This window comes from Phalacrocorax aristotelis, chromosome 9 (assembly GCF_949628215.1).
Source record: "Phalacrocorax aristotelis chromosome 9, bGulAri2.1, whole genome shotgun sequence".
In the NCBI taxonomy this organism is placed as follows: Eukaryota; Metazoa; Chordata; class Aves; order Suliformes; family Phalacrocoracidae; genus Phalacrocorax; species Phalacrocorax aristotelis.
The window spans coordinates 9,556,703-9,583,654 of record NC_134284.1 but is presented as its reverse complement, the minus strand read 5'-3'; the positions used below and the strand labels follow the sequence as shown (position 1 = coordinate 9,583,654).

General features: G+C 42.7%; 1 long non-coding RNA gene across 2 annotated transcripts in view; it reads left to right on the top strand.

Moving 5' to 3' along the window:
- Window positions 1-1,150: 1,150 nt before the first annotated feature.
- The window catches only part of LOC142061826 (uncharacterized), a 100,111-nt gene continuing 74,309 nt past the window's right edge, over window positions 1,151-26,952 (top strand). The window contains exons 1-3 of one of the 2 annotated variants that reach the window (XR_012662268.1): window positions 1,151-1,393; window positions 6,697-6,815; window positions 22,237-22,412. This is a non-coding gene — a long non-coding RNA (uncharacterized LOC142061826). Of the gene's footprint in view, window positions 1,394-6,696; window positions 6,816-22,236; window positions 22,413-26,952 lie in introns of those variants that run through there. The other variant, XR_012662267.1, reaches the window with a different exon arrangement.

Here is a 26,952-nt window from a genome sequence, read left to right as displayed (position 1 = left end):
AGTGGAAGGATGATCCTTAAAGAAGTAATTTTCCATTTAGTGTGCTAAAGGTGGGTTCAAAAGTGCGTGGTGCTAGTATACCCTCTCCACACTGATGGCAAGTGGAAGTTCACTTTTAAAGGAAACACTGCCAGATCAACATTGAGCACCTTTGGAAATTCTGTAAATGCCATCTGGGTCCTTTGAACTAAGAGTACATCACACATTCCTGTAACCTAGAAAAATGGCAGGGGAAGAGGATTTAGATTAGCCTCCCTCTACAGGCATACTGAATTTGCAGCAGTAGTGACTGTATCTTAAAAAAATATCCATGACCTTCCCCCCAAAATGAAAAAAAACCCTCAAACAAAACTACAGGGCAGAAGGTAATGAGTAGGACAAAATGAAGGCAAATTGTGGCTCTGTGAGACATTTATCAGGTGCCTGATGGAATAAATTAAAGACTCTTGCCTTCCACTCAAAATTTACAAATGAACTGTAAAAGGTATGACTGGAGAATATTATGCTAAAGACAGATCAGGGTCTTTTGTGCCCTACGTTATAGCTGATCCATGGAAAGCCACCCAACTCACATGAATCCCCTTCCAAAATATTGTGTCCTAGTACTAAGTCCATCAGGGTTGATTCCAATGATGATAATTTTTCAGTTTTGCAAAACAGACCAGAAACTCTAAAATGAGCCACTGATGACTACAATTAAATTACAAGCTGAATCAAATTACTGATGGACTTCAGATATTATTTCTACCCATTCTATTTCTTTGTATCTCCATCTACACATCATGGTTAATAATTTTTATTCAAATTAAAATTAAGACAGGCACGAGAAGTAATTCTACCATGTGCTTTTCTCTAATCTTATGCTTTTTCCATGTAAAAGAAATGCAAAGATGAACAAGAAATGCATTGTTCTAACAGTGAGGTTAGTTTCTGGTGCCAGTTTTCTCACACTAGCGAGACTTACTACGCAGCTGAACCACTAAGACCTGTTAGAAAGCATTGCAGAGGGAACTAAAGGGAGCTGGAGATGAGAGTTTGACCTGTAAATTAACTGCAGTCCTGGACTGTGCGTGTTTAGAGGTAGACAGATTAACTGTGTGTTGCCTGCAAACAACCTACTTGCCACTCTTCGCATTCTTGTTCCTACCAGGGCATCACTGGAGGAGGAAACCTCCCAACCTGCCAGTGGCCAGCAGCTACTGATCTCTCCCTGGCTCTCGGAGACTGTTGACAGACATTTTATCTTCGGTCTGGCAGCATGATCAATGCAGGAGTGGTAGTAGGGAGACATTAATTCAAACCAAATCACCTCTCTGACTTAATACATTGGAATGGTTGTATACTGCACACATTCCCTGGAGCAATTATTCAGGATCCTCGTCATCTGCAGTGAGTATGTTAAACCTTTCTGAATTTTATTTGGGCCATGTTTTAGCTAGTGGAAGCTCTCCATCACCGCTTTGATTGCCTGCACCTTACCGTGGCCATGAATTGCACGTCAGTCATCTGTGCTCTGTGAAACTGTGGTGGCGTTTTCAAAACACCTTGTACTTTTCCTGCATGTGTGTGAGCAAGACACCTGTGTGAAGTATTATCTACCTTACCAAGTCACTAAAAAGAAATAAGTACAGTCTCAGCCATAACATAAAGAAAGCTGTCCAGAAAAGAGAGAACTAGTGGTGACACAGCAATTGTTATGGCTCTGCAACTGAATAAATGGTATAGGAGCACAATGTATATGACTCCTTCTGTTGTGGCTTTGTATGTTGTATCTGTGGGGCAAAGTCCAACAGAAGCATAGCTGAAACCCAGCAGAATATAATGCTTGGCATAGCTACCCAGCTGGGGAAAAGCAATGAGTAATACAGACTCTGTATTGGCATAAATGCCACTGCCTCTGTTTCAAATTTAAACTATATTTTAATGTTCTCATCACAGAGGCTTCACTTTCTGATTTCCTTTTTTAGCTTTTTCTCTTATTTTTGTTACTTGAGTTAGATTTGTTGCAGGAAGATCACAGCAGCACTTATGATAATGATTTGAACTGGAAATTAAAAAGTTTTGACTGATAAACATTTAAGTTGAACACGTAAATTGATTTTGCAAGCTGGAATATTCATATCCCTGCTAATTCTTTTAAAGATCAGAAAACCCATGTAATTTCATAGTTATATTTATGGCTATGTAATGGGTTACACACTTTTCCAATACATCTAAAATATCATTATAAAAGTCAACATTTCTGTAGAGATGAAAACATGAATGAGAAAGAAATGTTTGTGTAATTCAGGTTGTGGATTTATATTGGGCTTACTTTTCAATAGTTGCTAAGAGCTCAGGTCCTGCCTGACCAACCTGATCTCCTTCTATGACCAAGTGACCCATCTAGTGGATGAAGGAAAGGCTGTGGATGTTATCTACTTGGACTTTAGTTAAGTCTTTGATACTGTCTCCCACAGCATCCTCCTAGAGAAGCTGGCAGCTCATGGCTTGGATGGGTGTACTCTTCACTGCGTAAAAAACTGGCTGGATGGCCGAGCCCAGAGAGTTGTGGTGAGCGGAGCTAAATCCTGTTGGTGACTGGTCACAAGTGGTGTTCCCCAGGGCTCAGTTTTGGGGCCAGTCTTGCTTAATATCTTTGTCAATAATCTGGATGCACCCTCAGTAAGTTTGGAGATGACACCAAACTGGGCAGGAGTGTTGATTTCCTCGAGGGTAGGAAGGCTCTGCAGAGGGACCTGGACAGGCTGGATCAATGGGCCAAGGCCAATTGTATGAGGTTTAATAAGGCTCAGTGCCAGGTCCTGCACTTGGGTCACAACAAGCCCATTCAATGCTACAGGCCTGGGGAAGAGTGGCTGGAGCGCTGCCTGATGGAGAAGGACCTGGAGGTGCTGGTTGACAGCCGGCTGAATATCAGCCAGCAGTGTGCCCAGGTGGCCAAGAAGGCCAGCAACATCCTGGCTTGTATCAAGAATAGTGTGGCCAGCAGGAGCAGGGAAGTGATTGTGCCCCTGCACTTGGCACTGGTGAGGCCGCACCTTGAATACTGTGTGCAGTTTTGGGCCCCTCAGTACAAGAAGGACATTGAGGTGCTGAAGCGTGTCCAGAGAAGGGCAACGAAGTTGATGAAGTGTCTGGAGAGCAAGTCTTATGAGGAGAGGTTGAGGGAGCTGGTGTTGTTTAGTCTGGAGGAAAGGAGGCTGAGTGGTGACCTTATCAGTCTCTACAACTGCCTGAAAGGAGGCTGTAGAGTGTCGGTCTCTTCTCCCAAGCCACTAGTGATAGAATGAGAGGAAATGGCCTCGGGCTGTGCCAGGGGAAGTTTAGGTTGGATATTAGGAAAAACTTCTTTACTGAAAGAGTGGTCAGGCATTGGAACAGGCTGCCCAGAGAGGTGGTGGAGTCGCCATCCCTGGAGGTATTTAAAAGATGTGTAGACGTGGCACTTCAAGCATGGTTTAGGAGACATGGTAGTGTTGGCTTGACGGTTGGACTTGATGATCTTAGAGGTCTTTTCCAACCTGAATGATTCTATGATTCATGGAGCTGTTTGAAGCCAATGGGAGAGGAAAGTGCTCAGCAGTGCTGTAGCTTTGTTTGTGTAACCTGTGAGCTTTTCAGGCAGGAAATAGACTTGTTTTGCACAGTTCCTAATTGTATTTTGGAGATATAGATACATACATTTTTTTTTAACCTGCATGGAGACCAAAAGTTTAAATGGGTTCAAAAAATGATAGACACTCTTTTGGAGGGGTAGATCAATTGATGGTTGTCAAGCACAGTGAGACTAATGCAGCTTCTCTGTGAAGAAGTTCCTAACTACCCATCCCCAGGAGCAGAGACAGTGGTCAAGGAGCCAGTGGCTGCCAGCCTCTGTCCCATCAGAGTCCTGCCTGCCTGGGGACCTGCTGCTGTCGGTGGTGTTCGTGTCTGCCTGCACACTTCCTCTGCTGCTGTGCTGAGCAGGTCACGGGTCACACGGATAAGGAGTGGCTATCTGTCCCCATCATTCATAATGAAATTCACAGTGTAAAGGGCAGAGCTCAGTCAAGAATTAAAAGCAGACAGTTTCAGATTACTTATTTATGCACTGTTGTAATAAATGCTGCACGCGGCTGTAAAGCTGGGTTCTGCTGCTTGACCCAATGTTAGTGTTAACCCTGTCAAAGAAAACTGTTGCTCAGAACTCTTGTACTTGGTCATTAGTTCCTACAAGTGCTTTTTAAAAACAACTTTATTTTAAAATAGATATGGATATATGCTGGAAATTTACCTGAGAGTTTTGTTGAGAGGGAAAAAAAGGTAGGATAAATGCTGGGCAAAGCCACAGAGAATATCTCTGCATACGTGCATAGACACAGGTGTTGCACAGACAGAAAAATTAAACCTTGGCCTTTATCAGGTTTAAAAATCTTTATGAAGGCTTTAACTGAAAGGTATTTCTTTCTACAGAAATGATTGCCCCTAAAGTTCAGTCTACAGAAAAGAAAAAGAAAATTATTCTTTTTTGGAAATCACAAGTTTTGTGTCATCGCTATAAAATTATATGCAGCTGTCTTATTTTTTAATTTTTATTGACCTGTGACTTCATGTGATATAAAAACTCAAAATGGATGATATTTTCTGGAGTTGGTGTCTGAGGTGAGTTTATTGTGAAAATTGGATATGCATCTACAGCATCTACATTGAGCCAGAGTAGCTTAGATATTATGTACACGCCCACAGTTCATACAGTCTTCAAATCTTTTTGAATGCTGTCAACCAAAGTGCACAGAGTCCACCAGTACAGAAAAGTGGGGTTTCAGTGGCACGTGAGACAGTTTTAAGCCTCATGATTAGTTTACAGGGATACAGGGTTAGAGCAACCCGGCTGCCCTGATTTTAAAAAGCTCTGAAGCTGTAACAGAATGTGCAGGACCAGGGGCAGCCCTACCTAAAGGAGTCAAGTTTACTGTGGGACAGTTTTGTCTCAGTCATCTCATGCTTGCGCATGGCAGCCTACTAGTGCACATTCCTGTCCTCTAAAAGATGCAGCCTGCTCACGCATGCACAGCTTCCATGGTGCAATTTTCTCCAAGTTTCTATCTCAAGGTTTACTTCCTCTGTTCATATCTCCATGGGCTTCAGAAACCAACCAACTGGTTGCTTCGGAAACCAACTGACCCTTTTCTTGTAGCAGTAAGCTCTGCTCCCTCTCCTGGGAACTCTTTTGGCTGTAAACTCAACCAATTTGAGTCTGCCTTATAGCAGGGATGTTTTCTAACTCTATGGGGGCTTGTTTGTCTTTAGCTTTTTGCTTTCTCCAGCATTCAGAAATAATTAACAATTAATGAACAGAAAATAAAAGGTCCTTGAACAGCACAGCAGTTAGTGTAGGCTACAGCACTTCTGCTCCTGGTTCTTCCTTTATTTTGTGATCATGGGGGAGTTGCACTGCCTCTTTCCCTCCCAGCTTTTATCTGCCTTATTTGTTCAGACATTGAACACCCTGCGTTAGGACCTGTCTCTGATGTATCTGTACAGTGTCTAGATGTAACGAGCTCCAATTTTGAATGTAGATTTCAGGCTCTACTGTTGAATATACTGGATTCAGGGGCTGCACCTACTCTATCCTGAAAAAGTGATTGTGATGGAAGATGATCTTGGCAGAAGCTGGCCTAGCTGATGGGTGTGTTTTTGAGATGCTGGCTGATGCGGAGGAGATGCTTCGTTTTCTGGCTTGCGCAGTAGCTGACTTACTACCCCCTGCACAGCCTCTGAAAATCAGTTAAGACCAAGAGCCAAACACCAATGGCTTTTTATGGATCTTCTTGTTCAGGAGAGAATAACTAGCGTGGAATACTGCTAAAGGCGGTGGATGATCAACTCTGGTTACACAGGAAAGACACTGCTAGGATCTGGCCCTGTCCCCAGCCTTGCATGGTGCTGCCCAGTGGCTAAGGGGTGCAGGATGCTTAAGCAGCAATAGACCTCTGGGCTGTAAGTACGGTCCCCACACTGGCAAACAGCATCTGCTCAAGAATCACCTGAATCAACAGGTAACACTTTGCATACACCAATACCTTATAAGAAGCTTGAAAAGTGAATAGCAGGGCTTCCAGCAAAGGAAGAGAAAAAACAGGATGGAGTAGGATGTGACAAACTTCTAAATTCTCATTTTCACAACTTACACTTAATAAAACACTTAAGAGAAACTCCTTTTAGTCTATATGCATTTTCAGACACTGCTGTTGACTTTAGTGCACCATAGATCAGGGCATTCTCAGTCCCCCTGCAATCCTGCTCTGAGCCTTTCCTCAGTCAGTGTGTCTGTGTATATGGCTGTTGCTGGATGAACAGGAATTGCGTTAGGATTGGAGTGTTCATTATGGTGAAGATTTGTCTATGTAAAGGAAGCTGAGAACATCCTGAAAGGGTATTTTAAATACAAAGTTTTACTATTTTTGTAGTGGAGTGAGCTGCTGCTGGGTGTCAGGATTGTTGTTAGATCTGCAAGAAGTGAAGCTCGTTTTAGTCACACTTAGCTTTAACTCAGAGTACAAGCCAAAAGCAAATATCTTAACTGCATTTCTTCACACAATGGGAAGCACCTGTGCATGCAAGTCATTCTGCCCTCTTTTGCTTGAACTCCTGTCTTGAGGACTTAATCCTGCAACCCTTCCTAACACAGATAACTTACTTTCTCTGCTGTAGGATCATCACGTGCAGAGGATTTGCAGATGCAGAGCACTTACAGTGCTGTGAGGACTCCAGACTTTTGATACCACTGGTGACAAGAAGATTGCTTTGATTTGCCTATCACCTGGTGTGAGGTAGGCTAAAATGCCTTGTTCCACAGAGGCAGCACTTTCATAGCCCACGTGCTTTCTCCTTACCATGCTTGAGTTTTTTTTTCATGCGCTCCCTCTTCATTAATCTGGCTGTTTCATTCTCTTACCATCCGCTGGAAAGATTTGTCCCTTATGGTTTATTGGTATCTACAGGTATAAGACTTCCTCTTGATCTGCGTGCAATTTGTAATAAGGATAACATATACTGAAAGCACTTAGAAATGTTTTGAGCCTGTGATTCTTAATTGTGCTGTGTGTATTTTGAGAAATACTGCTAACCCTCATGCCCTTTTTGCTTGCCGAGTTACAGTGTGTTATGTGGTAGCAATAAATGTTAAACAACCTGCCCTCCACCCAGCCCCACTTTGTGGTGCTTGTATAATTACAGAGGCTTTCAGAAATCACATTGCAAGGCACTGATTTGATGGAAACATATGAACGTTTCACTGTAAACACTCTTTCATTACACAAGATTTCATTTCGAGAGGTTTCTGCTCTAATATACTCTTTCCTTTGAGGATCAGGGCCAACATTACGGTAACCCACATTGTTAGTGAGAGCAATGTGAGATTAAGAACATGGACTGTGTTGATCTGAGAGCTTCAGAGTAAGGGTGCTAAATATTCCTTAATAAGTGGGAGCTCAGCTTGGCTGTGTGCATAATGACTGCATAGAAGCATTTGAATTATGTTGCCTTGAGCGTAGTAAAACAAAAAAATAAAAGAAAGACAAAAAAGCAGAGTAAGATTGAAAGATTGATATCAGATTCTTTGCCGTTTATGTATTCCTGTTATATGTGGGTAAGCTACTAATCTCACATGGGTGTATTCCCCACAGAGGCTGTTTATGCTAGCTGCTGCTCTTCACGGGCATGGGGCTGTGACTCCCCAGCACCTCAGCTATCTGAGTTTTACATTTACAGCCAGTATTCGGACCGGAAAACAAACACTCTTTATGGCTTGAAACATGCAAATATATGTCAAAGACCAGACATGCAACCATTGAGTGTATGAAATGTCATGGACCCCTGCAGCTCCCCACGCACCGTGCGGCCAGTTTTACCAGCTGTGTGATGCAGAAAGTGCCGAGTGCCGACATCAGATCCACATGGGCTTTAGCAAAATGCCATTTGCACCACCCCAGTGTTGGGACCACTGGGCTCTGGCTCTTTTACGAAGCTATTGAAAATGGTTCTTGTTTCCTAATAAAACCCTGTTAACATCCTTGTTACTCCAACATGTGCACCTTTGTAATTAACAGCTCACAGATGCTGTATCTTCTTCCTTGATGTTTCCCTCCCCTCTATTTTTGTCTTGTTTCCTTTTGTGAGTTGGTGAGGCAGTGTTGAGCTTGGTACTACCTTCCCTTGACAGTAAGCATTAAGCTGTTGCAAGCATCTCCCTCAGACTCTTAATTATCTTGGAATAATTTATTAGTGAATGCACTTGCTTTATGCCAGCTACATTTCACTGGTGAAACCCAGGCTGAGCTTGCGTGCTCCCTTCCAGCCATGGCCTCTGCCTGTGGCACCAACCTCTCCATTCGGCAGAAGAAATTATTTTCCAGTTCATGTGTTGTAGAAAGGCTCAGTGGTGTTAGTGCAGGGCGGGGAGGTGGCAGTTGCGGTGGGTGCTGAGCCGGTGCTGGCTGGCGTGGCATTTCGAAGGTAGGCTGGGAGGTACTAATTGGGTTTCTCCGTGGTTGTGCATCCCGGGCATGCTGGGCACTGTGAGTCACATAGTTGCCACATGTTAGTTTCTGTGCTTCAGTACGTTGGCTTCTCTGGCTTGTCAATATTTAATGCAACACAGATTTTTGAATAGGATTGAGTAAAAGCTGCTGCTAAGTCTGGATCAAGGCAGATTGGAGTGCAGATTCTCCTGAGGCTGCATCCCACCTTTCAGGGCTGACCTCCTGGGTTTCAATCAACAGCATCCTCTGTAGCCTTTACACCCATTCAATAGTTTTCTACTTTTTTTTTTTTTTTTTCTTGAGGTCCTGATTCCACTTATCTAGAACTTCTACACTGCCACTTCCTGGAATGAATTTCACACCTGTCCCATGGGAGCCACTTTGGGGTCTTGTGTGAGTCACCTAGAGCAGGAAAAGCTATGGCAGATGGCCTTGTATAAAAAGATTGGGACAAAAAGTCAGGAGAGATCTGAGATAGTGACTCAGCCTCTGCAGACAGCCCCACACAGAGCTCTGCAGTTACTGTCCCTTTGGAAACATATTTTGATTGTGCAAGGCTGTGGGGTACCACTTCCCTGCCTCCTTCTCCTCCTTTTTCTCCTCTTCCTCCTCCCAAGACACTGCCACTGACTCACCCTGGTTCCGGCAGCACAGCTGCTTTCCTGGAAGTCGGAGGTGGGCACGCAGTCTGTTTCACACATGCCATATTGGCTTTTAAGGGAGCCTCTTTTTTCTTCCAACTCCTCACAATTATACATGGTAGGTTCAAAAGCCCTTTGCAACACCTTGGGAACTCTCCCGTTCCTTCACCTCAGAGCCATCCAATCTTTCTGCAGCCTCGTATCAAACTGCTGCATTACAAAGCAGAGCAAAAGGTAGAATGTATTGTACTTACAAAAATTGCAGCTCAGCTTTTATGTATATGTTGTTTTCAAGTCTGTGTGAATGAGGAAGTGCTAACGAAACCTAAAAATACAAGGAGTGTTGACCTTCAGGAGATGTTTCCTATCCCAGCAGCTCAACTCAGTCTGCGGCTGCTGCTGCTTTTCCTGGCTGCAGACACAGAGAGAGGCTGAAATGAGCAATCAGCTTGTTTATGGCAGGTTTTAGTGCTTCACTAGTATAATAAAAGAGGCTTTTGCAGAAGGGATTTCGTTCTCGTGTACTTCAGTGTTTTCTGCTCTGTTTTGCTCCATAAAATCCAGGCTCTTTTTTACAAGAATTAGCAGCTTCCCAAGGTTTCTGCTGATTTTGAGGAATCAACCCCTTGCAGCTATGTGACACCACCATGCAGCTCCCACTCCACCCGGTGCTTGCAGAATAATGTTCCCTACGTGCGACTGAGCACTTGGATTAAACACCTGCACAAAACAATTGGCACAAACCAAAGGGCTGTTAGAGGCTCCATATCCTGTTTGGGAATCACTTCAAGTGAAATTAATGATTCTTCTCTGCACGCAGACTTTTTAAAAAGAAATCTGTTTTTATACGTGCAATTAATCCGAAGCGGTCGGTGTGCACTCGGTACAGTTACACATCAGTAAGACAGCAACTTTATGGCTTTTAATTCCATAGGGTGTTTGGCATTTAAAATGACAGCATTTAAGACAACAAAATCCTCACATAGATGGTAACTGTGACACATGCATATCCCCGTGTCCGCTTAGCCTTTCTCCATTTTGGAAAGAAAGGGAGAGTGTCTTATTTGAAAGGCATTTATGTATGTGGTCGCTGCATTACATAGATGTTGTATAGAGCTAAATTATTTTCATGGCAGAGATTCAAATAAAGAAAATTTCCCGTAGACTTTGTGTGCTGATTAACACAGTGCTGCCAGCTCTTGTGATGTTACCACAAGCCTTGTGATATTTGATATTCTGTCTTAAAGCTTCAGGCTCTCATCATGTGATTGTTTGAACCTCAACTTTTGTTAAAAAAAAATAAAAAAAAGAAGGGGAGGGGGGCTGTCTCTCTCCTAAGTACAGAGAACAGCTTGAAATAACATTTCACTTCCTAAGAGCCAAAACATCAGGCATCAGGAGGCAGGTTAAGTTTTCCCAAATACTTTTTTTTTTTAATCTCTGGAGTTTTTGAAGCCCATCTAACTCTTATTTGTTTGGAGCTTGATTCTGGATTTTCAGTGACTGGGTTTGGTGTCAGGAATGGCCAACCTACGTTGTGTTTGTGGTTTGATGCTTCAGATGAAGACAAAGTTGCTTTGTTACAGCAGGTAAATTTTGTATGCAAGGATGCTGTTTTAATACAATTAATTGCTATGCTGTAGGTTGCTTCACCACAGCCTTCTTCACACTGAACCAGTGCTTATTCCAGGATCTTCTAAATGCATAGGAGCAATTAGGTTTCTTTTAGTCTGGCAAGTAATTCAGCAAATAACAGTCTCCAGAGAGAGATGACCTGGCTTTTGTGTTGTAGAGAGTTCTCATATCTTTGTCAAACAGCTAAGGATAAGTATAATGAATCCTCATGGATCAACTGTTCTTACTGCCCTGCTTATGTGGTCCAACATGAACAGGAGTATTTTAAGCCTATACTACAGCAGTAAAAAACTATTGTTCCATTCTTAGCTGAAATCTAGTATCTGCATTTTTACTGTTCTGTCTTGCAGTTCTGGTTCAACTGTACTAAACAGAACTGCATAACAGAAATGCAGTTTTAGTTGAATATTTAAAATAAAACTGAATAGGTGGACCCCCTAACACTGTGTTTTAGAACCAAGAGTACCCACAATTTTCCCACTTCTTGTGAAGAAACAAACCTGTCTGTCATCTGTTACCAAACTATTTTCTCAGTCCAGTCTAAAGGCATTTTGCGCTGTTTACACTAAGCTGGACTGTGCAGTCTGTCACTGCACTAGACATGCCACTGCAGCCACAAAATATTTATATACAAATCGTGGAACAACCTGCCTGGTGCGAGTTTTAAATCAGGAAAGGCCTGTAGATGGTGCTGTAATCTAACTGGAAAAAACAGATTTACCCTGAGGCTGGATGGAGTTTTCTTAGTCCTTTTCAGAAGTTGAACTCAGATCTGTTTTGCCTAACTTCATACCTGCAGGATTTTGAGCTTTAAGAAACCCTGGCAAACTTTGTTCACTCGAGATGAATAGGTACAGAAACCTGCAGATGGACTCGGGTGCCCTTGTACACCACCTTCACCATCTTCCCTCTACTTCGTACAGCTTGAGCCCCACCTCACCAGGCTGGCACCACAGACGATTTTGGAGAAAATCGTGCCATTGGCTCATCTACATACTTTGGTCTCGGAAAGGGCTGAATGTCCTAAAAATTCAGGGCTCTTCATAAGGACAGACTTTCTCCAGGAGAAGGAAATGGGCAATAGAACACACAAAATTATTTGTGTTTTACACCAGCCTCATCTTTCACCGACTCAGCCCTCCTAAGAAGCCCCCCAGCTCTAACCTATGGCTTACATCACAGCAGGCTCAGCTGTGGGTGTGCTGCCTGCAGGAGCTGTGTAGTGCCAACTTTACCAGTTAAGCAGCTTTTAGGAGAAATAATTTTGCCAAAGAGTTGACTCTGTCTAATTATGAGCCTCCCTCAGTAACTGCAGGCTCGGTGTTTCCCTCCCCAACTGTGAGTTATTATTGGATTCTTTACTCTCTTTCATAAACTGCTGATTGGTGGCAGATTGTTTAGCAGCTGCCACCTGCTATAGTGCTTGTTGAATAAATTTCCCTTTTTAGTTCTAGAATAGCCTTGGTCTGATAACAGCTCTGGAGGCATTTAAGGGGGAAATGGACATAGATAATGGGGTTTTTTGGCAGGGTTCAGCACTGGTGCAGTGCAATTCTTCTGTGAGTCTTGGGCCCCAAAAAAGTAAAGCATGTAAATATGTATTTTAAGTGTGAATAATCTCCTCTCTATTCAGGGAAGATTTAGACACATGCCTAAGGTTTATCCATTTTTCCAGGGTGTAAGTGCTCTCCTGGCCTGCATTTTTTTGTTGTCTGGAGCCAGGCTTGAGTGCTACACTGAAACAGGGCTTTTGTGAATCCTAAATGGGCATTAGAGGTTGTTCTGTGACTGAGATGATACTTGAAACCTAGAGAGACTACGTCATGCCTAGCAATTTAAGGAGAAACTGTAGAGAGAACACTTGTCTTTTGAGGATATTTATTTTGGGATATTAAATTGGTGGAAGGCACTGATGCTGGAGAACTCTGCTCTGCAGCCTCATCTTGGAAGAGGGAGCATTCCTGTGAGCTCCAGTCTTTGTGCTAACCTCCGTGGGTGCAGAGCTAGTTACCGTCTGTATCTGCAAAGTCCCTTCCTCGGGAAAGGTCCCAGTGACTTCGAGTGCAAAGGGAAGTGGTAGAGATGTAACAGCACACTTAAAAATGCTACATATACAGGAGGGTGGTGGGGGTAAGGGATGTCTGAGGAGACAAAGGGTTTTCCCCTGCATGGTTGGTTTGTCTTGGCTGACAGGGTGAATCCTCCCTGCAGGTTCACCCCACTTGAAGCAGCTCTGAACCCACTTCTTCCAGGAAAAAGTGAAGGATCTGTTAGAGTAGGAAATTTTCAATTTTCCAGCAGAAAATCCAGGAAGAAGGAGAAAATTAGCATGCGGCTTTCCACATGTGGGGGACTGGCCAGTGTCTTCCTTTCAGCCATCTGTCTGTGGTAGGAACCGAGGCTGTATAAATCAAGTGGGTGCGTGGTGTGAGCAGCAAATAGATTCCTCTCTTGTAACAGCTGCTGTTGCTTTTATCAGGGAACTTTTTTTAAAAACAAGAATAGGAGGGGCTAATGCCCATTTTTTTCTGGCCAGAATCCAATTTGGATAATTGCTTTCTGCCTACCTAGAATTGTAATGGCATGTTTATGCTTCCCATCTCTGCAATGCCTGAGGATTCTTTGCTTGAAACTTGCTGTTTAAATATGAAGTTATTAGTTGAGTCATCAACATTAATTTTATTCTGTATTTCAATCAACAAATAATGGTTATTACTCAGGTATTACAGACCCTTCATAATAATATTATTTTAGTGGATCCACACTAACAATACATTATAATATATTACTAATATATAATTAATATAATTTCAATAAGAATGTCTCTTATGGCCTGGGTTTCAAAGACGTGAACACCCACTGATTTAACCTGCAGCTATTACTGCACAGCAATCTGAAAATCAGGCCATTCACATCTAGTAGTTCAAAGACATCATGAACAGTCTTGGATTCGTGTGTTACAACTGACCCACATTTTCGGTTCAGCTGCTTCTTCAACCACATATATGTCAATTTACTGAGAAAGTAGCACTTAAACCAAGATCTAAATATCGTGGACAAGATCTGCACCACCAGATCCAAGATATGGTGGACAGCAGGTTGATCACGAGCCAGCAATGTGCCCCTGTGGCCAAAAAGGCCAACGGTATCCTGGGCTGCATTAAAAGCAGTGTAGCCAGCAGGTCGAGGGAGGTTATCCTCCCCATCTACTCCACCCTACTGAGGCCACATCTGGAGTACTGCATCCAGTTCTGGGCCCCCCAGTTTAAGAAGGACAGGGAACTGCTTGAGCAAGTCCAGCAGAGAGCTACAAAGGTGATCAAGGGGACTGGACCACCTCTCTTACGAGGAAAGGCTGAGACACCTGTGTTTGTTCAGCCTGGAGAAGAGAAGACTGAGGGGGGATCTTATCAATGCTTATAAATATCTAAAGGGAGAGGGTGTCAAGAGGATGGGGCCGGACTCTTTTCAGCGGTGCCCAACGACAGGACAAGGGGCGATGGGCACAAGCTGGAACACAGGAAGCTCCACCTGAGTATGAGGAAAAAATTCTCTACTGTGCAGGTGCCAGAGCAGGGGCACAGGCTGCCCAGGGAGGCTGTGGGGTCCCTTCCCTGGAGACATTCAAAACCCGCCTGGACATGTTCCTCTGCCCCCTGCTCTGGGTGTGCCTGCTCAAGCAGGGGGGTTGGACGAGATGATATGCGCAGTCCCTTCCAAACCCTACCAGTCTGTGATTCTGTAAATGGAATTTAATCAGTTATTTTATGTCTTGATCAAGATCACTGATTTTAAATCTCTCTTGATTCCAGAAAGGTGTCTGAAGCCAGGATTAAACTCACATATTGCTTAGTTTATTTGTGATTTAAAAAAAAATAAGGTTGCACTGAGCATATCTTCATTTCGATGTGGGTTTTTGGAGGGAAATACAAATTCAGTTTTAGAGTTTACAAGTAGATTTGATACTGGTTTAAAACTTAGATCCAAACCACCCCAAATACAGATCAATATATTAGTTTTAACGTGTCTCTCCAATGCGTCCCACTGGGGGACTTTTTGGATGAATCATGCCTAGGCTCATCCTCATGGAGTAAGTTCAGGTTGGGAACCTCGGTGAAACATGCTCTTTAAAACAGCTTCTGTTGGAAGACCATTCTCACGCCCACTGAGGTCTCCACCAATATTGGAAGTCCCTGCCGGGCAGCAGACCTATCTCAAAGGGCCTGGCAGACTTTAGGCCATGTACTGAGCAATGATACTGCTCCTGCACATGAAGCTTGGCTGGTGCATGGCTTGGAGCTTGGCTCTGAGCCATCCCCTTCTCAGCACTTGGAGAGACCCTCCTCTTGCATCTCTTGCCCTGTGGGGTCGGCACTAGGTAGAGGCAGAGGTTCACATCCCTCTCCGAGGGCAGGCAGGTTGCAGGGTGGGCACTGCTCTTCCTGCTCCCTTTCCAGACTTTCAGCCTCTTCACGCTGGCTGAGATTCAGGCAGTCGGAAAAGCAATCTGCATAAAAGAGCGAGGAAGCCTTTTTAAACCTGTCATCCTTGTTCATCGATCAAAGATTATGATCCTACTTTCTCATTGTTTTATGGAGAGCATTTGTTTGTTTACTACTTTGGCAGCTATCGGTACATAAGCAATGCATATACTATAAATATACCCATTATCCAAAGGCCCAGCTCTGCGAGCACTGCCAGGCACTGTGCTCGCTGCCATCAAGTTGATAGAAGTACTCCAAACAATAAGCACTGCACTCAACAAGGTATTCATACTTCCATCTTTCTTCAGCACAAAAGACAAAAACATGAAATCTGTCCTATGTGGACACCAAAGAGAGAGGCCAGTCATCCAGTGCTGAAAAGTTCTGGTGAAGGACAAGGGGCTGTGATGCAGCATCGAGGAAGGGCATGGAGATGCTGCTCAGGCACGGACATTGGTGCAGCGTGGCAGCAGTGGGGGGTGTAGGAAGGGGCTGTGGGAGAAGTTGGTGCCCTGCATCAGAAAACAGGTTGTGAGGAACATGCAAACAGCTGAACAAAAGCTCAGAAAGAAAACAAGGAAGAGAGAAAGGAGATTGGTGAGGAGATAGATGCCTGCACAGTTGGGTGAGAAAGGGTGTTAGAGCTGGCCGAAGGAAGGGGGCATTGTGGTGAGCTAGAGAGGAGGTGGTGGGAGAATAAAATGAATGACCACTTCTTTCACCTTTGCAGGGCTGTGCTCCATCCTGGGGACCATGGAGTCAGGGGTCCTTGCTAAGCGGAGGGCACAGTGGTGATGTCCCTTTCATGGTCCCCCCCCACTGCCAAGCCCAGTGCTGAACTGTTTGAAACCATTCAAATCCCAGAAAAACTTAGTTCTTTTTCATGCTTTGTATACTTCATCAGAGGAATTTTTCAGATGGAGATTTTGTTGTTGCATGAAGGAATAAAACCATGCATTGTGGCCACAAAGATTAGTAGTTAGACTTGTTTATGCACACAGCCATCCAACCACTGTTATTTGCATCCGTATAAACAGAAGCTATGCTAAGGTCTGGCTGAAAATCAAACCCATTGTGAGCTGCCTAGAAGGCTTCAGCAGATGGGAACCATATAAATAAAATGTGGTGCTGTTATTAACTGGCCCAGCAGTTCAGTGCGTTTCTAACAATGATTATTTGGAATGACATGATGATTGTCCTGTCTTGAAGGATGAGTTTATCTTATCTACCAGACTGAGGTATTTAAAAGCAAAATGCACAGTTCTTCCTCTTCAGGGTCAATGATGCTTTGAACCATATTGTTTCCTGCAATGTATGAAAAAGCAAACTGCTGCACAGGTTGGTTTAACTTCAGTGCCAATTACATCAGTGAATTCATGTTAGAACTGTGTAGAGCTGCTTTAATTTTCTCCATCCTAGTTCAGCACCTACTCTCATTCCTAGCCCCAATAATGATAGATTATGCTTTGCTATTTTGACATAAAGATATAGCTAATTTCAAACAAAAGGAACTTTAGTTGACAGTGATCTGTCTGACCCTTACACTAACACTATGGCCTACATCAGAACAAAATAAAGACTTGTACACAGAGCACACCAGCATTCGCTTGTGGAAAAAGCAGGCTGCTAATATACATGTGAACCCAGTGAGCAGAGATAAATAATTCAGTTTCCTCAGCATGATCCATGTCTCCTTTTCTAAAATCCTCAGTTAAGAAATACCTCACAGGCTCTTTCTGGAGTGGTGACCAGCCCTTTAAACTTCGGAGAGACACATATCCGTAACCTCCCAAATGGCTCTTTTCAGTTCTCTCATGTATGACAGCTCCGTCTCCTTCAGTTCAGCCTTTATGTGTCACAGAATCACAGACTGATAGGGTTTGGAAGGGACTGCGGGATATCATCTCATCCAGCCCCACTGCTTGAGCAGGCACACCCAGAGCAGGGGGCAGAGGAACATGTCCAGGCGGGTTTTGAATGTCTCCAGGGAAGGGACCCCACAGCCTCCCTGGGCAGCCTGTGCCCCTGCTCTGGCACCTGCACAGTAGAGAATTTTTTCCTCATACTCAGGTGGAACTTCCTGTGTTCCAGCTTGTGCCCATCGCCCCTTGTCCTGTCGTTGGGCACCGCTGAAAAGAGTCCGGCCCCATCCTCTTGACACCCTCTCCCTTTAGATATTTATAAGCATTGATAAGATCCCCCCTCAGTCTTCTCTTCTCCAGGCTGAACAAACACAGGTGTCTCAGCCTTTCCTCGTAAGAGAGGTGGTCCAGTCCCCTTGATCACCTTTGTAGCTCTCTGCTGGACTTGCTCAAGCAGTTCCCTGTCCTTCTTAAACTGGGGGGCCCAGAACTGGATGCAGTACTCCAGATGTGGCCTCAGTAGGGTGGAGTAGATGGGGAGGATAACCTCCCTCGACCTGCTGGCTACACTGCTTTTAATGCAGCCCAGGATACCGTTGGCCACTCCTCCCAGTTTTGTATCATCAGCAAACTTGCTGAGGGTACACTCTGTCCCTTTGTACAGGTCACTGATGAATATGTTGTACAGGACTGGACCCAGCACAGACCCCTGGGGAACACTGGTAGTTATTGGCCTCCAACACTCTGTGCTGTCGATCACAACCCTCTGAGCTCTGCTGTTCAGCTAGTTCTCTGTCCTCCTTACTGTCCACTCATCCAACCCACACTTTCTAAGCTTGCCTATGAAGATTACATGTGTCTTCCCCAGGCTTTCTCTTATTCATTAGGTAGTTGTTGCTCTTCGTATTCCCCTCTCCATCCCACTAGCAGGCGTGAAAGCAGTTTTCTAGGTGTTTAACCCATTTTATTGCCTGGGCAGTGTTACTCTCTGTGTTTCATTTCCATTTTTTACCAAAGGCAATGCTTTCCAGTGCTGATGAGATCCTGTTTCTGCCAGGCGGCTACTGCCCTACTGTACCATTTCAGCAGCTGAATTGCCTTTCTGGAAGTTTTCAGAGTTCAATTCTGTTGAGAGAATATCCTTGTCAAAATACAGATTGAGAAAGTGAGATACAAAGTCTAACAGCAACAGCAGGCTGCAGACGGAGACCAGTGCTGGACATGAGTTACGCTTACCTTGGTTTCACTGGTTCTCAGAGGTGGCTGTTGCTATGGCTGGAAGCACGGCACTTCCGTGTTTATAAAGGCCTCATTTTGATGGGTAGTTAGACAACAACTGAGTAATACAGGTGTGTTTCTACATGATGACTATGAAGTAAATGGTGGCAACACGTGAGCTCAGGGAGAAGACACTGCTGGAGGTGGGCAAGGAAATTGTTGCCTCTGGGAGAGCCACCTTAGGCTCTGCTGTTCTCATGTCCTCTTTGTTTGAATGTCAGCTGGATGGAAAAAGCCTACCAGCTCTTGAACCACTGCCCTATCAGTCCAGTACCGAACTTCATGCAGTCATCTCTATACTATCCTTTCCATACACATGCCTTTGTTGTGGAACTTCATGTAGAAAGATCAAATGCTGGGGGAGTTGGTGTGTAGGGACTGCGCAGTAGGATCCAGCCTGGGCCAAGGATGTGTAGTGCTTAAATTGTCATATCCTTTAGCCTGCAACTTGACTGGGTTTTATCTTTCTCCCAAAAGTGCCTCAGAAATATAACCAGAAAGACTAGTGCTTCACTGCTAATAAGAAAGCAGAGATGACTCACTACTACTAAAGGTGAGTTATACAGAGTAATTAGATTTTAGTGGATCTGTTTATGAGTTACTTTCCCAGACACAGAGATATTAAAGCTCATCCTCACAGCCCTGCCTGTCTGCCATCTCTTCCAAGGCTGCAGAAGCCCAGCCTGCCACAGGGTTAGCGCTGCCGCTGGCCTTGGCACACGCATAGCATCCTGTCCGTGGGCACACACACATGCATGTGCGCACACACGCACGGACTACAAAGGTGAAGAATATTTTTATGACATTATTTTTATGATAATCTATTTCAATGGTTAATTTAGTTTAGGGTATTGATTTATAACAAGTTTATAGATCTTTTTTACTATTCTTTGTTGAATTATAGAGGTGGCATGTGTGAAATGGAAGTACTTGGCCTATTGTTCTGCTTCTCACGCAACCAATATAGTTGAGACAATAAAAAGATCTATAAAATTAATATATACAGAGAGAAAGGGACAGAGACAGAAAGAATATGTAATACTCTAGAGTCTGATAACGCATTTATCTCTCCCAGAGAGGTTAAGACTCAGAATTTACATGTGGAAATATCAAAAAGATCTTACTCTCTTGTGTGGACAGAAATTACTTCTAAGCATCCGGGCTATCATCTCCTTTATTTATAAAATCAATTTTCACAGTGTAATTTTTTCGGTATTTTTTTAGGCTAGAACCATATTGCTTTGCTAACAGCTTGGAACTAGGCCATCTATTGCTGAGGGCTTGCTGGCCTGGAGTTTTTAGGCAGGCTTTTATGGAGACATAACTGCACTAAGATTTCAGCTCCCATTTTTTTTTATACCAATACATTATATCATATTTAAATACACCTGCATGTGCACACACACACACACACTGTAATAGACAAATATTTATACATCTCTCAACAAACCCATTATGTACTCACACATATTAAATGTGATAATAGCATTTTTATCTTACCTGTGCTAAAGTGTGTTCAGAGTATACTACTAACTACACAGATGTATTCAGCTCCCTATTCTACCTTCACTGAGGCTTTTTCTGCTATTTCAGGCCATTGAGAAGTGATGTATTTAAGGCCTGGTATCTCAGGCTATTTTAACACTTACTGGTTTTCCCTTCCTATTTACAATAAAGCGGTTCTTGCTAGTAGCCTTTATTCTATCTGTAACTGTGTGACTAGGGAATAAGGGAATTTTACCTAATTTTTCTTTAGAATTTTCTTTAGTTATTAACTTATATGAGATGCTAAGGAGATGAAAGCAGGTATAAAACACACACAAAGCAGTACAAGTCCTGTGTTTTTATCATAAATGCAGTTCCTTTGAATGACTTTTGGCTTGCTCTTGTATCAACAGCAATAGGAGTGTTCTTTTTTTTCTCCCTTGTTCAGAGGTGTACTAAGATAATTCTTAATCAAGGGTTTAACAAAACCTTGCAATGAAATATGAGCAAGGAAATTAATTTATATTAAAATGGTGGAGTCACTTCAGAGCCATGGTATTTTGTCCAAGATGTACAAATCTCTCAGCTCTCCAATGATGTATTTGCAAACTGCTGCTCTTTTAAACTCTCCTCTTTCCCCAGTCTCTCCTCGCTGATTAGTTCTCTCTATGTTAAACTGGGTAAAAAAATAGGTAGTGGGTAGATAATTATGAAGCTGGTTGATGCCTTATTCTCTCATGTGTGTAAAGGACAGCAACATTCTTTAATAAACCTATTCATGTACCATCATTTCTTCTGCAGATTATAAATATATGGTAATATGAGGTCTGTCTTCTTGTCACAACACGTCACCACTTCTATTTGTACAAAACAGAATAAAATCACCAAATGTAATACTGCATTCAAACAGAAATAAAATTCCTGGTTTCTACTGTCAGACAGAAAAGGCAGAACAACGACCTGAATAGAATTGCACTTTGTCTCATTAGGTGTTAAAGAAAACCAATTTGTTTCATAAACTGTGAGTCATTTAAAGGTTTCAGCAGTTTTAATGAAGTTTAACAATTCCATGTAAGATGGATATTGTTTTCTTCATTTGACATATCCATCATCCTGTGCGACAGAAAACAGGGTTGTCCACACAGCAGAGTACTCTAGGTTGAAGGTTACAGACACTGTCAAATGGTCAAAGTGTTGATTTTATTTTTCTTTTTAATAAACAATCTCCTGCAGTTGGTTTTTTTTTTTTCTCTCCAGAAACATAAATAATAAACCTGCAAGATCTGGCAAAGCCAAACAGTTGGAGAGAAAGACCAAATAACAGAATCTGGCTTAGTGCCCAGCAAATTATTGAAGAAGATTATTTGGTAATGAAAAAGGAAATAGACTTGGGCTGTACATCATTCAAAGATACAAAGATCAAAACAGCCAAGTATGGCTTTTTTGGGGGGGTGGTGTTTTATTAACTAACAGTTCTGTAAAGAGATTTACCATAGTGAGTACTGATGCAGACAACTAGAGCTAATGATGGTACATCAGAACTTCCTAACACTTTTATAGTCCAGGTCAGCTCATTATTTCCATCAGAAATCAAATTTCAAATATTGAAGTAGTAATGCCATAGACTACAGACATAAGTAAGGCAATATTCAGGTATGAAAATTTTTGTCAGAGAGTAAATGCCTGCAGGTAGCCTCATACCAGGACAAAAAGGCTTATGTTAGCTTTGCCTGCATTTCATTTTATTTGCAAACATCTGCTAACAGAACAGTTGTGGCTTGCTTTCTGAATATGTTGTGTCCCGCCCATTCAAGAAAAAGTTTTTTTGTTTTTATTTTAGAAGCTGCTGGTTGTTGGGATGCAAAAAAGAAAAGCTGCACTCGCATCTCCTAAGGATATAGTTTTTCCTGTACTCTACATCTGAACCTAGTGTCAGCAATTGCTTTATAGTCAGCTCCTATCAGATGACAACATCTGGTCAGGTTTGTAATGCCTGCCAGCTGATAGCCAGAAATTAAAGGATACAGAACCAATTAGTTAAATGCCCCATCCAATGATTAGGTTTGTTGACCTTGCATCAGGGTATTATAGCGGTGCAAATGGCTGGAAGCTGGGCAGGATCACTCAATTATCAGGAGACTGGAGAGTCTCCCTGCCTCAGGGCCTGTAGTAAGTAACATAAGGGCCTTCTGGTGAGAGAGAGGACAGATTCTGAGCCTTCTGCATCCTGGTTGTAGTGGAGATGGGATCCTATGGTTTTGTGAAACATTAATATTAAAAAGCTAAACTTTCCAGAGTACTCTAGTCTTAAGAGCTGTGCTTCTAGTTGCAGTGAGGATCTACAGTCTGTATGGGGGATGTGTACCTTGGAAGCTGGGTTGCTTGTGTGTCTGCTGACCCACTCACCACAGGAATGAAACTCTAAGCTGTGACTTGAATCAACTGTTAGAGTCATCAGGGAAGATGGATAGGCTCACTGTCAGCTGAGATCTTCAAGTTAAGGTGAGTCTTTCTGAATCATATATATTTGTTTTTCTTCTCTTGCTTTTGTACCATTTTGCTTTTGAAAGTAGTAGAAACTATTATTTTTCTCTCTCTAACAAAAGTTTTTTGTGTGTGTAATAGGAGAAAGATGGCAAAAAAATGAATCAGTTTCCCTCTGTTAAGGAAAACTGATTAAAAATATCTATTAGGACTGAAGAGCACTTATCTGAACCCCTTTTTAGCCAGCTCATCTTGTAAAGAGCTTGATCCACAGGGAAGCAGACAAATCTTAATCAACTGTCTTCTGTAAACCCTTTACAGAGGAGCACACAAAGGTTATAGTTATTTTCACTTTGCTTCTGGCATCTGTGTGTTACTGCCTTTGGTGTGGTGTCCAAGGTAGCTGCCTATCCCACCTGAGCCTTACACAGCCATTACAAGATTTGCCAAAAGCCTTCCCTCTGGCTGGGTGAGGAGCTTATTTCATTTTGAGTCTGTTAACTGCATGATGCCTAATTGTGTACTATGATAACGAACACTGTGAGATAATCGCTATCCACTTAGGTATGAACAGTACATGGTTTTCTACCTATCTCAGTCATATTGGAGGTCTTCTGTTCTCCCCTATTGCAACGTCTCTTTCTGGCAGCAGATACAAGTGTCTTTCAGGGTGGATGAATGGTGCCTACAGCATGTTTCTTCCACACAGACAGTCTTCGCAGATGAAATTAATGCCTGTTGTTTGAAATTTCTCCATGCTCTTCTCCATAGAATTCCTTGCAGGAGCCTTTTGACAACAACTTTGGGTCTGTAAGGGGCAAATAACGTGAAACACGTTTCTAATGAGCAATAATTACAGGTTTAAATAGCTGGCACAATCAGTGTTCAGTGATTTCATTATTAGATGGCACCGTAATTTATGCTAATCCTGATAACGGTTCCGGATGAGAGAGGTCCAGACATAGGCAATTGCTCTGAAATTATTTACACCCTGTATTTCTGAAACAATAGATATGGTAATTTGGAAATCAGATGACTGTGATTTCATTTATTCTGGTAGGAAACACATGTAACAAGTTGTGTCAACAACTATAAAATTAAATAGGATTATTTGATTTCCAATTCTAGGTTTATTCATTGTTAGCTTTCTCTGCCCTAAAAGACCCATGAATCAAAGGATGTCACAGGAGGGGGAAGGGAGCTTTTCTTTAGTGGAGACCTGAAATTTTGTTGTTTTTCTACCATTTTGTAAAGCTTGCCTTTTGCTACGGGTTTTCAGTGCAAGCAAAAGTGGGGGGTGAGCTTTATGAATCTGCTAGCTACCAGCTTTGTAATTACTGCAAAACAAAAGCCAAACCCCTCAACCTTTTCCAACCATTCCTAAGTGACTGGGGTACTCACTCGTGCCTTTTATCTCCACTGGGCTCTTGTGCAAGAATATCAAATGTGTGCTGTGAATTTTCAAAATAAAACATGCTAGTCTGGTGGGTGGCACGGTGTCCCACCAGCTTTGTTCAAGGAGGTGGTTGTGGTAGACTGCAGTGCTTGGAGGGAACATTCAAAGATGGCCCTCTCTGTAATGGTTGGTGTTTTCTGGTGACTGTCAGCTGGGGGCTTGCACTGAGTGAGCTGTGTTATACGTAGCTGGAGGTGACACTTGTGATGAGACATACCCATGCGTGCAAAGTCACATCCCTCCATCCAAATGTAGACCTGAAAAGTGATATATTGGCTGTTTAGCAATCAAAATCTTAGATGGTAAAATGTATTAAAAAATCCCAGGCAGTCCCCTGTAACCAAAGTGCCAGGGCTCATATCCATAACTTTCTGTCTGTCTCTCCTCCTACAAGCTGCTGCCAATGGGACCTGCTGTGTCCCTTTTCTTCAGATTAACCATGATGCTAATCATTCCCATAGTTCAGCTAGACCCACAGCAGGGAGCATACCACAGAGGTTAGGGTGAAAAGAAATGGCGGCTGGAGTGTTTTCAGTATGCAGAAGACCGGGAAAGCCTTTAGCAGGAGAACCTTCACTTGAGTCTCAGGTTCATTCCTCAGCACCTCAGTCATGCCAAACAAGTCAATTAGACTGCTCATGTGTTTAAAGTTAAGCCCGTCCTACGTGCTTTGTTGGACTGGAAGATCAGGTCTCTGGTGTGACTAAGTGAGGTAATAGTCTGTTGATGATTTGAAGTTCCTGGAACAATCAGGATTCCAGTCACTCTGCCAAAATATTATTCACTGTAATTAGGACAATCATCATCACTAAGATCCTATTCACTCCACCTCTCATCGATTCCTCCTCTGGTGAACTTGTACAGTCTTTCCTAAATAGACATTTCAAATTTGGAAATTACTGTTTTTATTAGTGGGAATAGATGTGCATGTTCTAGGAAGGAAGTTCTTCCAAAACATGGTCTAGACACTAAAGACCAGTGTGTGTATATTTTATTTCCTTTCTTCGATTGCTGGGACTTTCTTGCAGTATCTATACTGGAGTCAGTAAAAGAAGTAATGCAAATATGATAGCTATTCACAAAAGGGAAGCAATGAGTGCTGAAGAGCTCATCAGTTTGCAAGATTTGTATCCTGATGCATCCTAAATAGTGTCTACCACCAAGTCTCTGTTTCATGATGTGATTGAAGAAGGGGTGGGTGGGCCTGGTAGTAGGTGGTCAGCAGGGCTGCAAGCACAGGGGGATGTCACAGGGGAGTATCAGGGCAGCTTTGCCAACAGCTCAGCAGCAGCTGGGCTCGCAGGACAAGTTACTGCAATGCACGTATTTGACAGTGGACAGCCACCGAGGCTTGGAAAAATCACATCCAGAGGCTTTGGTAAACCTTATCTGAACTGCCCAAGGTGTTTAAGCTGAGACATCTCATGCAAGAGAGGCTGTCACTGTGGTTTTGGTACTTGCTGCTTTCAGCATAGCTAGGATTTCTGGGAGTAGCCATTTTTTTGTGGTATTTAATTTTCATTTTCTGATCATAGCCTGACATGGAAGGACACAAGCAGAGAAACTGCAAAACAAACAAACAAAAAGATGAAGCTGTAAAATCTTCTTACCATAGCTTTTTAGATCTGCCAACTTTATTCTTTTAAAGTTTTGGACAGGTGAATTTCCAGATTAATTCCGTCTTTATAAAAAGAAATTTGCTTGTGTGTTTGGTAGAAATATAAGTAGCTGGAGGAGGAAACCTGACTGTCTTGTACAGTGTGTTGTCAGTGTTAGGATGGTAGCTGTCAAAGGTGGACTACAATATAAGGAACTTGCCTTTGGCTTTGTATACAACCTATTAATATACCAGCTTTGACTTGTACAGTATCTTGCGATGTTTAGAAAAGAAACACTCCAGTGTCTTGATCCCTTCCAGGGAAATTGCTTCATTTACAGGCTTATTTTATAAATACAGAAGTTAATTCCACAGAGCTGCATCTTTACTTCATAGGAAAATATTCTGTGTTTATCTTCTGAAACCAGTGGACATAAAACATTCCATGTCGGAAACCTACAGTATGCAACTTTGAGTAAAGGGGCCTGCTTTTGTAATGGTTAAGATAAACAAAGATCTAACTGGAGGAAACATCTCCTCTGGATGGAGACCATTCTGGAGTTGTTTTCTGTGGAAATTACAAATAGCTTTGTTGCTGTGTAACATACACTGTTTTTCAAAATGCTGGTGTTGAGCTATTAATATTTAAGATAACATCATTAGTCATCGTGGGGAGTAACAAAGGTATCTAAGTTCACTGACTGGCTTCTTAAAGTGGATACTAATAAATAGTAGAGAAATAACATTTTAAAATATGCTAGTGGACCTTTGGCTGTGAGTAAAGATTGATTTGAAAGGAATAGGTACATCATAAAAAGGTTTCATAATGTTGGGGAAATGATCTGGTCAAGGGTCAGGTGTACAGTGTGGGGAACAGAAAGAAAACTCTGTGAATGCAAGCAGTGGTGAGTGTCATGCAGAAAAATACTCTATGCTAAAATGTCAGTACTAGATTATTTTAGTTTGTATGCATTTGGAGAACCGAGACGAAGAGCAGGATCAGGTTGGCCTCTTGGGGTTGAGAGTATAAAAAAAAAAAAAGTGAAAAGCAAACCATTTTCTTGGAAGAAAAGGTACAAACCTGACCCTTGTCTCTGTGATTTATGTGAACTCTGGCAGGAAAGATCTGCAGAAGAAAAGCAGTTCAAGGAGATCTAAGCTTGATCAAGCTGAAGGAGGCAAGGCAGTTGCCAGGGTTAGAAAGAGGAACCGATCTCACCCACAGGGAAGCACAGAGGATAGTCAAGAGGCTGTGGAAGCATACAGAGATGTAGTGGGGAGGAGCAGTCGTTTTTCAGTATTTGCCTTTGTCCCTCTTGTCACATAAATATACTGAAGTGAAGATGTTCTCTAATCACAGCGGTCAAGTTTTCCACCTGCATAACCTTCACTTGGTATAAGTGCAAACAGCTGTGAAAGACTAGCTGGGGAACTGGGAATAAATGTAGATATTTAGGGATGTTCAAGAGCTTGTGGGAAAGAGAAAAATAAGGACTACGTTAAGA